This window comes from Triturus cristatus, chromosome 4_1 (genome assembly GCF_964204655.1).
Source record: "Triturus cristatus chromosome 4_1, aTriCri1.1, whole genome shotgun sequence".
Taxonomy (NCBI): Eukaryota; Metazoa; Chordata; class Amphibia; order Caudata; family Salamandridae; genus Triturus; species Triturus cristatus.
The window spans coordinates 1,055,658,044-1,055,674,187 of record NC_140585.1 but is presented as its reverse complement, the minus strand read 5'-3'; positions in this window follow the sequence as shown (position 1 = coordinate 1,055,674,187).

Sequence of the window (16,144 nt, the reverse complement as noted above, 5' to 3'; positions counted from 1 at the left end):
GTGGCACGCACTGTCTAGTCTTTACTCAGCTTCACTGTTTTTTGCATCAAAATCGCATCCTCCATTTGACTCTATTCTCCTTCTAAGAGTAGAACAGAAGGTTCTACAGATTTGAACAGAATGCTGCTAAATATTGTCCCTCGTGGTGCATGCAGCTTTTCATTACATTTTGGCAAGGACTGACTCGTGAGCTGCACTTGGGAGCAATGTGTTGAAATTGGTCTTTTAGAAGAGATAGCAGGAGGCCCAAAAGTAAGGCGTTAGTGCTGTTCCCTTTTCTTCACCACTGAATTTCCTTTGTTGGCTTGCCATTGCATCTGTGTCAATGAATGTTTTAGTGCCTAGAACTTTAATAAAAATGGGCCATTAATGATGTTATATTCAATTCTATTGTATACTTTATTTCGACATTCTTGTTATAAAACGTTTCCTTAAGATCAACCGTACAAACCGTTTGGCTTCTTCACATGCAATGCAATCGAAACGCAATTCTAATAAAAGCCATAAAACTGGTTGCAAGGTGATAGAGAAATCGAGCATCAATAAAATAAAAGATAATGTGAAGTACGATGTATTAAATTTGCAACCATAAAAGCCACCCTTGATCAAGTATCAAGGGTCACACAACCCTGCCACCGACGACATCCGCATGCTTCAAGACCAGGGGCACACCGCAGCCCTCATCTTACTAGACCTCTGCGCAGCTTTCGACACCGTCTCTCATCGCACCCTCGCAGTCAGACTCCACGACGTAGGGATACGAAGAACTGCCCTCTCCTGGATCCAAGCCTTCCTCTCCAGCAGAACCTAGAGGATCAGACTCCCTCCTTTCCTCTCCCAACCCACACAGATCAACTGAGGAGTTCCCCAAGGATCATCACTCAGCCCACGCTCTTCAACATCTACATGGCCCCCCACACCGCCATCGTCAGACAACACAGGCTCAGCATAGTGTCTTACGCCAACGACACCCAGCTCATCCTCTCCCTCACGAAGAACCCCGAAGACACCAGATTCTGTTTCCGGGAAGGAACGAGAGACGTGGCCGCCTGGATGCAAAGCAGCTGCCTGAAGCTCAACTCGGAGAAGACTGAGGTTCTTATCCTCGGACCCTCCACCTCTGCCTGGGAAAACACCTGGTGGCCCTCCACCTTTGGGAGTCCACCCACCCCGACAGACCACGCACGGAACCTCGGCATCATCCTCGACTCCTCCCTCACCATGACCCGCCAGATCAACTTAATCGCCTACACCAACTTCAACTGCATTCGGATCCTCCGCAAGACCTTCAAATAGATACCTCCAGAATGCAGAAAAAGCGTCACCCACGCACTCATTACCAGCAGACTGGACTATGGCAACGCCCTCTACCCCGGAATCAACAGAAATCTCCTACACAGGCTACAGACCATCCAGAACGCCGCAGCCAGACTCGTCCTTGGAACCCCGCGGCATGAACACATGACCCAACACCTGCGTACCCTCCACTGGCTCCCCGTCGAGAAAAGAGTCACCTTCAAACTTCTCACCCACACCTACAAATCCCTCCACAACATCAGCTCCAAATACTTCAACAAGAGAGTCTCCTTCCACGTACCCAAGAGGAACCTTCGCTCCGCAGACCTCGCCCTCGCAGAGATCCCCTGCATCCATGGAGCAGGAGGAAGAGCATTCTCCTACGTCACAGCCAAAGCATGGAACAAACTCCTAGTGAATATCAGATGCTCCCCCACCCTCCACACCTTCAGGAAGAACCTCAAGACCTGGCTCTTCGACTGAAATGGAGCTGCACTACCCCCCTCAGCGCCTTGAGAACCTCACGGGTGAGTAGCACGCTTTATAAACCCCTGATTGATTGATTGATTGGTTTAAGACCATTGTATACAATCAGCAGTCATTCACACTCTGTGCTCTATTCCTGCTACCCACATTTGGCCCAAGGATTAGGCGATGGCACATGCAAACAGGCATCTGGTATCAGACTTCAAAATTCACAATGCTTCCTTGTGACTATTGGTTCACAACTGTTTGTAGATTGGACTCAGCCAGTTAGTTCTGGTTAACACACATAATGGGCAAGCAAACATTGCATGGACTAGAGATTCCTTGGAGGTTTTGCAACCAGGGCAAGATCATGTTGGCACTAAAGCGCTGTTCCATATACCAGTGAACTTGTGCAAGGGCAGGGTGCCAAACTTAAACTGAGTATATATTTTCCTATCCTTTGGTGTATCTATGAAGTTTAGTTACCCCTCCAGGGACAGGTCTAATTTATGGGCCATGAAGTCTAGAGTGAGTTTCCCACGCGACCCAAGGAGAAGCTCACCTTGAACTACTCACTCCCAATAGAGTTCTTTTACTTGGCTTCTCAGATATCCCGTAGCCCAATGTCCGATAGCAGGCGCTTGACATTTCTCAGCTAATCAATTCTGTTAAATGTATCTCTACGGCTTACGACCTCTAGGGCATGGGCATAAGGCAGTAGTTCAGAAGTCGACCTAGTACTCAGCCAGAACAACAGAGGACGCAACTTAGCTTTTGCAGCAATAGAGTGCCTACCCATATCCAGCATAAAGGGATGAAGAGGGGTGCTCTGGGGCAGCATCCCTAGACTCTTAAGAAATGTATTTTCTGAGCTAATGAGCTCCTCCATTCGCTCAAATCCCTGTAGTTCTGACCCATACCTCACAGAGCTCACTACTCTAGCGTCATAGACATGCACAGGAGGTGCTTGCTAAATGAGGAGCGATGCTCTTTCCCCAAAGACCCAACTAACTGCTAGTGTTTCAGAGTCATTTTTTCTATGTGGGGTTTCCATGACAAGCTATCAGACAGTTTCATACCTAAATATTCAAAGGCATTGACTCTCTCAAGCTGCGTTCCCCCAAGGAAGGGACGACCCTTGTAAGACTTGTGGAGGCTCAGTGTCATAAACTTAGTTGTACTTAAATTTAGTACTAGGCCTCGTGTCACAAAAATCTTTGAAACTATTGAGGAGCCGCTGTAGCCCTCCCCCCAGGTGTTTTGGACACCAGCGGTGTGTCATCCGCAAAGAGAACGGTCACTACTTTCTCCCCCCTAGCTAAGAAGAAACTGCTGGGTCCTCTGTTAAAAATTGCACAACATTATTAATGAACAGGGAGAAAGTGTCGGTGCCATTACGCAACCTTGGTGCACTCCCATACTGACAGGGATTGGATTGGTGAGTGGCCCTTGTGTACCCCATTATACCATAGCAAAATTATTTTCCTGTAAGCGGATACCCAAAGTTAAAATTTCTTTCAGCAGTCCTAAATCGATGAGAGTTTGCCACAATTTTTGTTTAGGAACTAAGTCAAAGGCTGTCTTTAAATCTATGAAGGCAATGTATAAACTGCCCTTTTCAATCGTCACTGTTTTCCAGCAAAGTAAATGTAAAAGAAAGCGGAACACCTGGTCATCATACCCTATTTTCTCTCTAAAGTCAGCTGGATATGGGGTTAAGACTTTGATTTCCTTGACCCATGCCTATATCTTACGCAAAAGTGCTCGGCTAAATACTTTCTGGATCGAGTCAATTTGACCAATTGGCCTTTAATTACAGGGCTGATTCTTGTCACCTTGCTTAAATAATGGCACAACTTCCGCTTCCCTTCATGAACCGGAATTGGGGCACCATCAGCTGTGGCATTAAATAACACTAACATATACTTTGACCAACTATGGATTCGTAGAGAAAGAGATGACCAGGTATACCATCGGGTTTCGGGGCTTTTTATTGGAGTATTGTGCTGATTGAGGACACAATATCCTCCGAAGTGAAAAGGAGGCCATTACTTTGGTAAGGGGCACTAAGCTGTTCTTTCAAGGCAAAAATTACTTATTGGTCTGAGTATAAAGCTGGAAAGTGAGTGTGCTAATTGGAGGCAGATATGTGGTTCTTAAGTTCTGGGGCTCCTGACTGGTCGCCCCACACCACCAAGGACCAAAACTTTTTAGTGTCTCTAGCTTGACATCCTTCATTTTCTGGATTTCTAACTTGTATATTTTCCTGGCATTTCTAGGTCACTCATAATCCCTGGATTTAATTGCTGGGACCTAGAGTGCCTACATGCCTTGTTGTACCATGTTTGTGAGCTCTTGTTGGTAGACCTTGAGTTGTTGGTGTGCACAGGCACAGTGAAATAAAAACCAATATGCTCAAGAAGTGATAGTGAGCATCTGTTAATTCAATCTTCCCCTCCAGGGTCTACTGTAGTGCTGCAACTTCTGCTGTCAAGCTAACAAATCCACATGAATATCCTGCAGCTTATCTACGTCTGCAGCTTGTTTATGCCACTTTAGGTGGGGCATGTCATTTGCTTGCCGTACCTCTTAAGGTATTAGCCTATGAGTTCTCAACAATGCAGATGGTTCACCCCATACTGACACCATAGTTAGGCAGAAGGTGTTGTGGTCACTATCAACTGTTTCACCTACAGCCATATCTATTACAGTATGCCAAAGCCTCAGATCTAGCAGGATAAAGTTAATCTAACTGGGGCCTTTCAAACTATTGTAGGTATTTGTACCTATTCTATCGGGTTTAGTCCTGCCATTTGCTGCCCTCACTCCAAACTCCATGGTCATGACTTTAACTTGAATCACTATTTGAGACCACTTCTTAACTGGTTTCAGATCCAGGGAAGGGTCCTCCCACTGGTTCTCCATCTCTTGTACTTCAACCACATCATCCCTGTCTAGTTATCGAAGGTGACATTGAAGTCACCTTCTACTATCAGAAATAGGATTGGGTTCCTCTTATCCAAGAGTTCCTCCAATTTTGAGATGATTGCTGAGGGTCTAACCCCACTTGTGCCTCTCACATAGACATTAGAGATGTCTATGGTATTGCCTGAGGTGTCCGTAAAGCGAATTTCCATGACTTCTGGGCTATCCGAGGGTATTTGTGATATAACACAGCAAACGGCTAGCCCTACCCATATAAGTGGACCACCGAGTGGTCATCCCATTGTACTTTGGGTTGGCGGGACACAACAAACATATGTCAAACCTCTCGATAAACTTATTCCAATGCGGGAGGAATAGTTCACTCTTAACCCACGTCATGTTACATGAAACTATTGCGAGTTGTGATGTTAATTCCATTTAAGCATGTACAATAGGCCTTTGAATTGTGTGCTTCTCTATAATAATACCTTCTAATGTACTGATTCTACTTGATTTGTCATCTGTTGCAGATGATAGGATGTCCTATTAGGTCTCTTGCTCACCCACTTATTCCTTTTACCAGGTAAGAGGCCGCCTGCTCCTATCAACTCATCATTACGTAATGTGGCCCTGGCTACCACACATGCTTCCAAGGATGGTTTTAAACTGGTTTTGGGGTGGTGTCCAGCTACCAGGTGGCCTTGGACCACACATCAGTCTTTGTCCCCCAAGGATGACTCAGGGGCGAAACCTTCCAGCTGACTTTGTGCCACTGAAATGAGGTCTGCTGTTATATATTTATTTATTTATTTGAAGAGTTTTATATAGTGCAAACAAGACCACATAAGGGTAACAGAGGGCTTTACATCTTGGCAGTTCAACAGGCACACCACGTGGTAATCATAACACAATTAGAAAAGAAAACAAACATAACAGATCATGATAATCAAAACAGACCTAAAGAGACAAAAAGAAAGTCAATGCATCTTAAGATGATTGGAAGCTAGCCCAAAAATGTCTTCACCAGTAACTCTTTGACTTCCTTCCTTTTTGGGGTTATTAAGTCTTATTTTAGGTGGCCTGGCGTTCCAAATTCTTGGTGCAATACCCGAAAATGCTCAATTGTAAGTTTTCTTTTTATGGAATTTCGGTGGCTTGAGCAGTAGGGTTCTATAGCCTCTAGAGGAGTGAAAGGCCCCAGAAAGCTCAAGTTTTTGTTCAAGATAGATAGGGGTGTGGAAGTGTAAAGCTTTATGTGTCATGCAGACAATTTTCAAATGAATCCTTGCTTCATACATGTTACTGGGCTGTGTCTAAATTGGGCTGACGTGCAGGTTCCGAACTCTAGACCTATCATGTTCTCATCCAGCCGTTCATGAATCAATGTAAATTCTATACATTACATTCTATACAATCAGTGGAGGAAATGAGGACCACTTATCTCCTGGCCCTAAATATATCCTCTCTAATTAGGGATCTACATCCTCTCACATGATAAATCAAATTGATCACCTTGTTCCTCAGGGAGTTCTCCCCCTCGAAACCTTTGTGGGTATCGTATTTTGGCACATTAGTCATGCAAACTTTACAGTGGTTTTGGGTTCTCAGGAACTTATTTAGTGGGGGCTTGCACTCCGAATGATTTCCGTTTGGGGGATCGACAAGTTGAGTGCTCCTAGACTTAATATGTTGGCCCATTGCTGTGCTATACGGGTTAGATGTGCAGGACCTAACTACAGCCCTGTTTCCTGGACTCCTTTTTTCCTGTACAGACACTGGGCTTGCAGGAATGACCAAGACTTCCTTCGAAGAACCAGGCACCTGGCCATTCCATATCCCAGTGGTCAAAGTGAAACAAGTTAGACAGAGCATTTAGATGTGGGGGAACCTTCTTATATTGAACATTTAGTTCCTTCATCATCCCCGTAAGTTCACCAATCATGGACTTCAGGGCATTAACCTCTGCTCTTAGATCGCCGAAAAGTTTGCAAACACTGGGATCATCTAATGGGGCAGTGGCTGCTTGTGTTGAAGGGGATTTTCCTACTAGGCGATCATTACAAATATCAACATTATCGTTCAGGCTTTGCAGGGGGCAAATCTGTTAATAAATGCAATTATTAAGTCTGACGGCTCCTGTACACAGGAATCTCATGTTGATGTGACCATCACTTCCTGATACGAGCTTACTCGGTTAGCTATAGGTGTCAGACCACTCTTACCCTTGGGCTTCTTGAACATCTTTGGGATGGTGTGTGTTACACCCAAGATTGCATTGGGAGGACAACTAATAATGGTGTTTGGAATGGCTTCTACACCTTCTACACCTATATTTAAAATTCCCTCACACTCAACCAAGAGTCTATCAGTGCCTACGAGCACGCAGTTGCTCCCTGTGTTTTTAATGATCTCTTTGCTGTCTTAGCTCTCGCTGTTTCTGCTCCACCCCTTCCCTCTGCCGCCTTTCTTTTGGCCATCGACCCAATTACAATCAGCAGGGTGACCTAGAAGGAAAATAAAATAAAATAATATAAGAAGACGGCGGGGCAAACACAGAACACAACCCCCTGATTGTTAGCGGGGGCACAGCTTGTTATGGGCTGCTATGTGAAACACTGAGCACACCTTGACCCCAAGTAATTACATACAAAGACAAGCCCAACAATACAGATGATGACGAGGGAAAATTAAATAAATAACAAATTTTCCATAATCAATTTTACCTCATCTACGTCCATTAAAATGACCCTCCACCTGCCCCACCCCCACCGCTCTTACCTGCACAGGTTGCAGTTGCCTTAATGTTCCATGTGAAATGTATAAGGGTTGGCTTAGCCCAGCCTTTGCCAGGCTCTTACGGGCACAGACGGGCCTGTGCTGCAGGGGATGAGGCAGCGCTATGAGTGCAAGATGACCCTTGCTCACTTTGCCACTGGATTCAAGCAAGCCTGGCTGAAGACGGCTGAAATGCCAGAAACCGGTCCTAGGAAGCTTGCTTCCGGTCCAGGGAAGACATGGCTTGGCAGTTCGGGCTGGACTGTTCCCATGAGGCACAGGGTCAGACTGATTTGCATATGGCCATGTCTGAACTGGGGTGGAAGAGTGGGCTAAAGAACGGTGATGGATTAAACCCAGATCAGTTTACTGGGGGTGAGTGCTTGCAATGTTCAACACTCCGTCCATCATTTCCTTTGGTTTTTGCTTTGTTCGCCATAAGTTGGCAGGGTATGCTCAGATGTGAGTCCCTTGCTCACTTTGCCACTGGATTCAAGCAAGCCTGGCTGAAGACGGCTGAAATGCCAGAAACCGGTCCTAGGAAGCTTGTTTCCGGTCCAGGGAAGACATGGCTTGGCAGTTCGGGCTGGACTGTTCCCACGAGGCACAGGGTCAGACTGATTTGCATATGGCCATGTCTGAACTGGGGTGGCAGAGTGGGCTAAAGAACGGTGATGGATTAAAACCAGATCAGTTGACTGGGGGTGAGTGCTTGCAATGTTCAACACTCCGTCCATCATGTCCTTTGGTTTTTGCTTTGTTCGCCATAAGTTGGCAGGGTATGCTCAGACATGAGTCCCTTGCTCACTATGCCACTGGATGCAAGCAAGCCTGGCTGAAGACAGCTGAAATGCCAGAAACCGGTTCTAGGAATCTTGTTTCCGGTCCAGGGAAGACATGGCTTGGCAGTTCGGGCTGGACTGTTCCCATGAGGCACAGGGTCAGACTGATTTGCATATGGCCATGTCTGAACTGGGGTGGCAGAGTGGGCTAAAGAACGGTGATGGATTAAACCCAGATCAGTTGACTGGGGGTGAGTGCTTGCAATGTTCAACACTCCGTCCATCATTTCCTTTGGTTTTTGCTTTGTTCGCCATATGTTGGCAGGGTATGCTCAGATGTGAGTCCCTTGCTCACTTTGCCACTGGATTCAAGCAAGCCTGGCTGAAGACGGCTGAAATGCCAGAAACCGGTCCTAGGAAGCTTGTTTCCGGTCCAGGGAAGACATGGCTTGGAAGGTTCGGGCTGGACTGTTCCCACAAGGCACAGGGTCAGACTGATTTGCATATGGCCATGTCTGAACTGGGGTGGCAGAGTGGGCTAAAGAACGGTGATGGATTAAAACCAGATCAGTTGACTGGGGGTGAGTGCTTGCAATGTTCAACACTCCGTCCATCATGTCCTTTGGTTTTTGCTTTGTTCGCCATAAGTTGGCAGGGTATGCTCAGACGTGAGTCCCTTGCTCACTTTGCCACTGGATGCAAGCAAGCCTGGCTGAAGACAGCTGAAATGCCAGAAACCGGTTCTAGGAAGCTTGTTTCCGGTCCAGGGAAGACATGGCTTGGCAGTTCGGGCTGGACTGTTCCCATGAGGCACAGGGTCAGACTGATTTGCATATGGCCATGTCTGAACTGGGGTGGCAGAGTGGGCTAAAGAACGGTGATGGATTAAACCCAGATCAGTTGACTGGGGGTGAGTGCTTGCAATGTTCAACACTCCGTCCATCATTTCCTTTGGTTTTTGCTTTGTTCGCCATAAGTTGGCAGGCTATGCTCAGACATGAGTCCCTTGCTCACTTTGCCACTGGATTCAAGCAAGCCTTGGCTGAAGACGGCTGACATGCCAGAAACCGGTCCTAGGAAGCTTGTTTCCGGTCCAGGGAAGACATGGCTTGGCAGTTCGGGCTGGACTGTTCCCATGAGGCACAGGGTCAGACTGATTTGCATATGGCCATGTCTGAACTGGGGTGGCAGAGTGGGCTAAAGAACGGTGATGGATTAAACCCAGATCAGTTGACTGGGGGTGAGTGCTTGCAATGTTCAACACTCCGTCCATCATTTCCTTTGGTTTTTGCAAGATGACCACGCCTCCCCCCGAGCAGCAGCAGCTGTGTTCTGGGCTTCGGAGGACCCTGGGACTGGAAGTTCCACCAGGGTGGTCTGGGCAGCAACAGCAAGCAACTGCAACGATGGATGTCTCCCGCGCTTCAGGGGTCGAGGCAGCACTATGAGTGCGAGATGACCAAGCCTCCCCCGAGTAGCAGGAGCTGTGTTCTGGGCTTCAGTAGACCCTGGGACCCAGAGTCCCACCAGGGTGATATGGGCAGCAACAGCAAGCAGCCTCAACGATGGATGTGCCCTACACTGCGGGGGTCGAGGCAGCGCTATGAGCACGAGATGACCATGCCTCCCCCGAGCAGCAGCAGCTGTGTTCTGGGCTTCGGTGCACCCTGGGTCAGGGAGTCCTACCAGGGTGGTATGGGCAGCAACAGCAAGCATCCCCAACGATGAATGCGTCCCCAAGGATTGGCAACCTAAACAACTTCCCCCTGGGGGGCGGTGTCCATCCAGCGGAACCTCACAGTCAGGCCACCTGTGAGAGTTCCTGGTCTTCTTGGTTGCCGTGAGGATCTTACCCCGCCGGTTGGTCCCCTGCTAGTCGAACGGCCGCAGTGTGCAGTTTTTGGCAAACATGCTTGACCCCTCCATTAATGATGTTATATTACATTTTGCTGTTGTAGATATCTTTCGGGTGTAATTGGTTGAAATGATGGGGTCATTTTGGAGTGAGAGGCACAAGTGCAGTGGTGGAATCAGTATTTGTGCTTTCCCTCATTTGACTGGCTGCAGTGAAGGAGAAAGCTTAGAAGTATGGGGCTGGAATGGTTATGTTTTCTGTGAATAATAAAAATGGAGCAGAAAAGTGTCACCAAATTGTACGTGTTCATAGTTTTTTTTAAAGTGGTTTCTGTGATGGAACATGGTGTGGCCCTCTGCTTTACAGTTAACCCAGTATGATGGCATGTCTATTTTCTGTGTGCCACAATGCTAGTCACCTGACTTCTGTCAAACAAACAAAGTGCATACAACATAAAGTGCATCACCTGCTTTGGTCCAGAGCACAAAACAAGCATTGGCAAGACCAATACTTTTGGCCTTGGTAAACTGGTATAAAGGTAGCATGTTCATTTGTTTTATGCATGTGGCACCAAAGAAATTGGCAAAAAATAAAAGATACTGTAGTTGTCATTTCTGGGGGAGTGTCCCCAGGTCAGAAGCATTCGTGCATTGTGGGTGATGTCAATGGGTCTATCACCCTGAGAGTAGTCATTTTCATCTCCTTCAATCCAAACCTGCCCACAGCTGCTCCTGCCACTGGGCACCTTTGTTCCATTGCCTCTGCCTATGCTGGACTGAATGCTTGACAGACATCCTTCTTTTATGTAGCATCCTCTTGGGAGGTGGGGCCATTAACCTAAAGCAGTTTTTTCTCCTCTACCGGCAAGGAGGTGGAGGGAGTAAGCCATGACCTCAGGGGAGGCTTTAGGTATTTCTTTGGTGGAGGCTGAAGTTAGGAAACAGCCTTTACAAAAAGGTGTTTACCGCGTTGTGCCTTTATTTTGCATTACTGCGCATGTTTTTACAACATTTATGCCTTTACAACGCATGCCTTTACCACGCATTTAATGTAAGTTCAGGCATGTGGGGGGTCTCCCCCCACAAATACATTGTGTATATCTACAACTATATTTCTCCACAGTCCCCACAAAAGAGCAAAAGTGGGCACTCCCGGTAAGCAGCAAATTATTTATTGATTTATCACACAGCGATGTCCATCCTGCCGCGTTTTGGCTGATCCCATCCTTTTTCAAAGTCATTTTTTGTTAGATTTTTTCAAATTTAAAGGTACAGCATAAATAGACATAGGAAAAACAACATCCGTTGCTGACATGGCCCCCTCATTGTACAAGCTGACTATTAAATTGGCTCAAAGTATTCATATACAAATGGTATATGTATATTTTATATATATTTACATTTTTAGAATTTATACTCTTTTTTTATTTTTTTTAATGAATTTTTATAAAGAAAACAAGCCACCTTGACATTATAATATCCTATCTAACAGACTAGGATCCAAGAAACATTTGGGAATATAAATAAATATATAACAATGCATTGTAAAGGCGTACGTTGTAAAAGCATATGTGTTCTAACAAAATGCAGGGTAGAAAATGCAATGTAAAGGCATGCAAAGTATTTTCCTGTGTTGTTCCATCCTTCAGAGGCTGAAGGTGTGCATAGCGGTCTGTGAAGCCAGTGGACTACAGGGGACGTTTATAAGGACTGGCAATGACAAAGGGTTTCTTGGCCAGGGCACAGATGCTCTTATTTTAATCATATAACTGTGACATTTAGTTATGTTGAAAGCATTATGTTAGGCTCGGGAGATGCATGGTATCTCATGGTTGCTTCTGGTTGTAGGTAGTTAACCTGGTTTGGTATTCTCAAGATACATGGGGTATTTTACCTTTTTCATTACAAACACTTTGTTATGTTGCCTCCTTAATTGGGGCATGGAGCATTTCATTGTCCTTTTTTCAGACGTTCTTAATGACCTTTTTTAGTGTGTGCTTCTTGCTGGCTGCTTTCCTTCTGGCAAGGAAATAAAAAATGTAAATTACATATTAATGGTGCAACGTAGTGCAGCAAGCAAAGTTGCTGCACTCTTTGTGACGTCACCTTGAGAGAGCAGAACTGGACCATATCTTCTAGAAAAAGCTGCAGTTCTGCATTTTCCACGCACTGTCGCATTTTGGGCTGTCTAGCACCAATGCAGGTGCCCTCGTGCCATAGTGCAACAATATCTGCGTTGTGGTCAGGATTGCTTTTATGTAGGAAGGGGTAACTTCCTGCCTGAAAAACTAACCTTTGAAGCTATTTTCTCTTTGCATGGATGCTACAGGATGCACCACACATGCAAGAGGAAATAACCAGGATAAAGCCATATGTTTCTCCTCGTTATGACAGCCTTCGGCAGGCGCACCATTTTGGTACGAATTTATTTGTAAATATGGTTTGCACCAAAATCCATGATTGGATGCACAGGAAAATCCATGGAACTCCTACATGACATCAGTGCCGTCTGCTTCCGCGAATTTATTCGTGGGGCAGTGGGCAGGGATGGGTGAAGGGGGAGGGGGGAGTGGGGAAGCGCCAAAAAAGTAAGATCACTTCCCTGGCGGCAGGCTGGCTGGTGGGCAGCATCCATCCTCTTCGTCCTCTTTTCCTGGCTTCTCTGACAACAGGAAGCAGATAGCACCCAGTCTCCCTAAGCCAATCATAACGCTGCAATGCAGCATTGTGATTGATCTGAGTGTACAAGGAATGGAAGCCTGGGTATGTTCTCCACCCAGGCTGTAATGCAGCCTGGGTGGAGAACATACAAAGTGTGCATGAATGTTTGACCGGCCCGAAATGAACAGCCAAACATTCATGCGCACTTGCAAAGTGTGCTCACCACTCCCCCTGCTCCTGTCGTCAAAGCAGCCCCGCCCCGCAAAACTGCCTCAGCACGGAAGAATAAAATTATAATAACCTCGAGTTATTATAATTTTATTTGTCCTTTTTTGCAGTGCTGAAAGGTAGTGAGGTAACTCTCTTCCGCCTTAGCAGAGGAGCCGCCCTGCATAACATGAAGTAACGCAGAGCATTTCACTATATCTGTGGCATTACTTTTTATTAGAAAGCCACATTGACGCTTCCATGGCTTTGTAAATACCAAAATGGGTTTCGCGTCGGAGCTTCGTCAAAAAGTGATGCAGCCCTGACGCAAAATCCTTGTAAATCTGGGCCTGAGTGTATGCAGTGACACCACTGACCATATTAAGAAATCAACTGAAACCTCCAGGAGTGAGGTGGGGAGACGTAGCCAAAAATCTTGTGGCACCACATTTGCTCTTTAAGCCCATTTTTTGACAGCCCCTCATTCTTTTCTACGGATTGTTGTATTGGATTTCTAAAATAAAATCTGAGGCATTCCATGTAATGCACTGATGTGTGCCACTGGGGAATATAAAATAGATCATTGCAAAGCATTTTACAAAAAGATCTTTTTATTATTTCTTAAAAAAAGAAATTCACATATCTGAGCTATGCTTGTAAACATAGCACATATTTTTCTCCAGGCAACTGTAGTAAACCTTGGTGAACTTTATACATGAAAAGCAAGCAGAGGACTTATATGGTCACATAGGCGAGAAATGTTTTCTGTCTCATCTCTGAATTCTTTCCTGCATTTTCTTTTCGTGAAACATTTATTATAATGCTTGCCAGCAACTACGTCCCCAGTGGTTCACTTTTAATAGTATGATTCGTTTCTTTCTATTTTCCATCAAAGTCCTTATATCTTGTACAAGATAGGTGCAGGGGTTTAGCGTGCACTCTGCACCACAGCGTGCTTGCAGGTAAGAGCCAGTGGTTCAGCTGAAGCCTTGAAGCCTTCAGCCTCTCCCTTTAAGCTCTTTACACTATAACTCTTCACTCTCACCTTTCTGAGTAACTGCCTCCAAAGTCCACATAAGCAGCAGGTACAATGTCACATTTTTACAAAAAAATAGTCCATACCCACACCATTACAGCATGTCTAACCTACAAGATTACTTGTGCAACACAAAAACATAGGTAGCTACAAACCCAAGTACTGTTGACTTTGTCACTGTGTCCTGCCTTTAAGAACGAGGCATCTCACCCACTCACTGTCAGCACTCATGTGATATAGATAGATTACTGCCTTTAATTTCAAAGCTTGCTCAGCCTAAGAAATCCTGTGGAAGGTGGAGTTGGAAGGGTTGATAGTTTTGCAGCACCCCTGGTCATAGGACTGCACTGATTGGGAGTGGAAGAAAGGGTTACTTCCCTCCTCAGAAACTAAATGCATTCTCACCTTGTGTGTCTACTCCTGGCGTGTGCCTGTGTCTCTGTCGGGTTTCCCCCTAGGCCCAGCAGTACTCAGACACACACACACATTTCCAATTAAACTGTTGAAGTGTTAATTTTGGCCTACTCCCAAGCACAAGTAACAAGGCCAAAGAATACAAAGGAAGAGCATTAGAAGCATTGACGCCTCACTCATGGTTCATAGGGATCTGGGACAGAGTACCAAGCAAGGGAAATACATACAGTCCCCCTGAATACCTCTTTAGGTTACTGGGAGGTCGAGGGAACCAGAGTGGGATAGAGGAAAGAAACACACGACATTCCTTATTGTGTTTATATGTGTTTATAGAGGGATGAAGGGAATTAATTAACAGCCCTCTAAATATGTTCTTACTTCCCATGATATCCCCCTTCAGAGAAACTATCTGGACTTTAAGCCCAATATTTGACAAATATGTTTGTATTTTTATGTGTTGCTAATCAATACTGCCAAAACTTCGAAACCACGTTTGTCTAAATTTGGGAAGTGTAGCAATATCACAGGCACCATGTTTCGTTCCACCAACCAATTAAAGAAACTGCTTTTATTACAATGCTCCAGTTTTCTCATTTTTACTTTTGAATCTGGATCCTCAGTTGGGTTCCTAACCAAAATGAATTTGAAGGTTGGCAATTCATAATGCCTCCTTGTGGTTCAGATTATGTTTTTCGCAATATAAAAAGTTACAGTGTGCTCTTAGTATATGTTCCAATAATATCTCAGTATATTCTTGTGTCCTTGCAAGCATAACTGACCTGAAAAATATCAACAGTACTTGCTGTGCCCATTTGGTAGTTGACATCTGTTAACCTGAGGCATCATCAGGCTGAGCTATTAGTAATGCTACAACGAATAAAAGCAACTCCTGATACATGTGTTGCTATCATTATAGCTCTTCAGAGAGATTTAGTTTTGTCAAGACACAAGAGAGCACCCAGTATAAGTCAAAATAATACCCTTTCAGGCTTAGAGTGCCAAATAAAAAGAAGCAGAGAACTCAGGGTAGTTCCCAAGTTTAGGTGGAGAGAAGCTCCTGAAAAGGTTTTGTTTTGACATTTATATCACTGAATAGTTATAGTTAGGATTGTGTTCCCATAGCAAGAGCATATTTTGGTTTGCAAGTAACCTTTGCGCTGTTTGATGAATCATCATGAAACTTTCCCAAAAAAAGTTCATATCCACATCAGCTCCTTCCCGGTAAGATTCAGGGTGATCCATTAAGCAGGGGCAGAGAAAAGAGAGGGTCACAAAATGTCTTTTCCAAACTAATTGAAAACAGTGAAAATTGATCCGCTACACTGCAAAATCGGCTGAGAGGAATTACACCAAATTTGGCAGAAAGCTGGATCAGGAGATCTGAGTGGCTGCCACTGCATCAAGAATGATATAGCGCCAGCCATCTTAGGACTCTGACCCAGCCCAGAGTCCTAGGAAAAAGAATTAAAAAAAGATATATGGGTCAGGGGAAGGGATACCATGCCCGTTAGGTTTGGTGACAAAACTATATTTAAAAAAAACAAAAAAAACTGCGAATTTGTGGTGCATCCCATCCACCGGGGCTGTACTTTTTTCAAGGGAAGGGAGCACAGACTCCTTTCCAAGCCTGTTCAGGCCTGGTGAACTCATTACCTGAGGTCCAAAACTTATCAGTGTCCCCAGGAACCCACCAAGGGACACCGTGGTTCCCTGTCAGGGAGAGTGT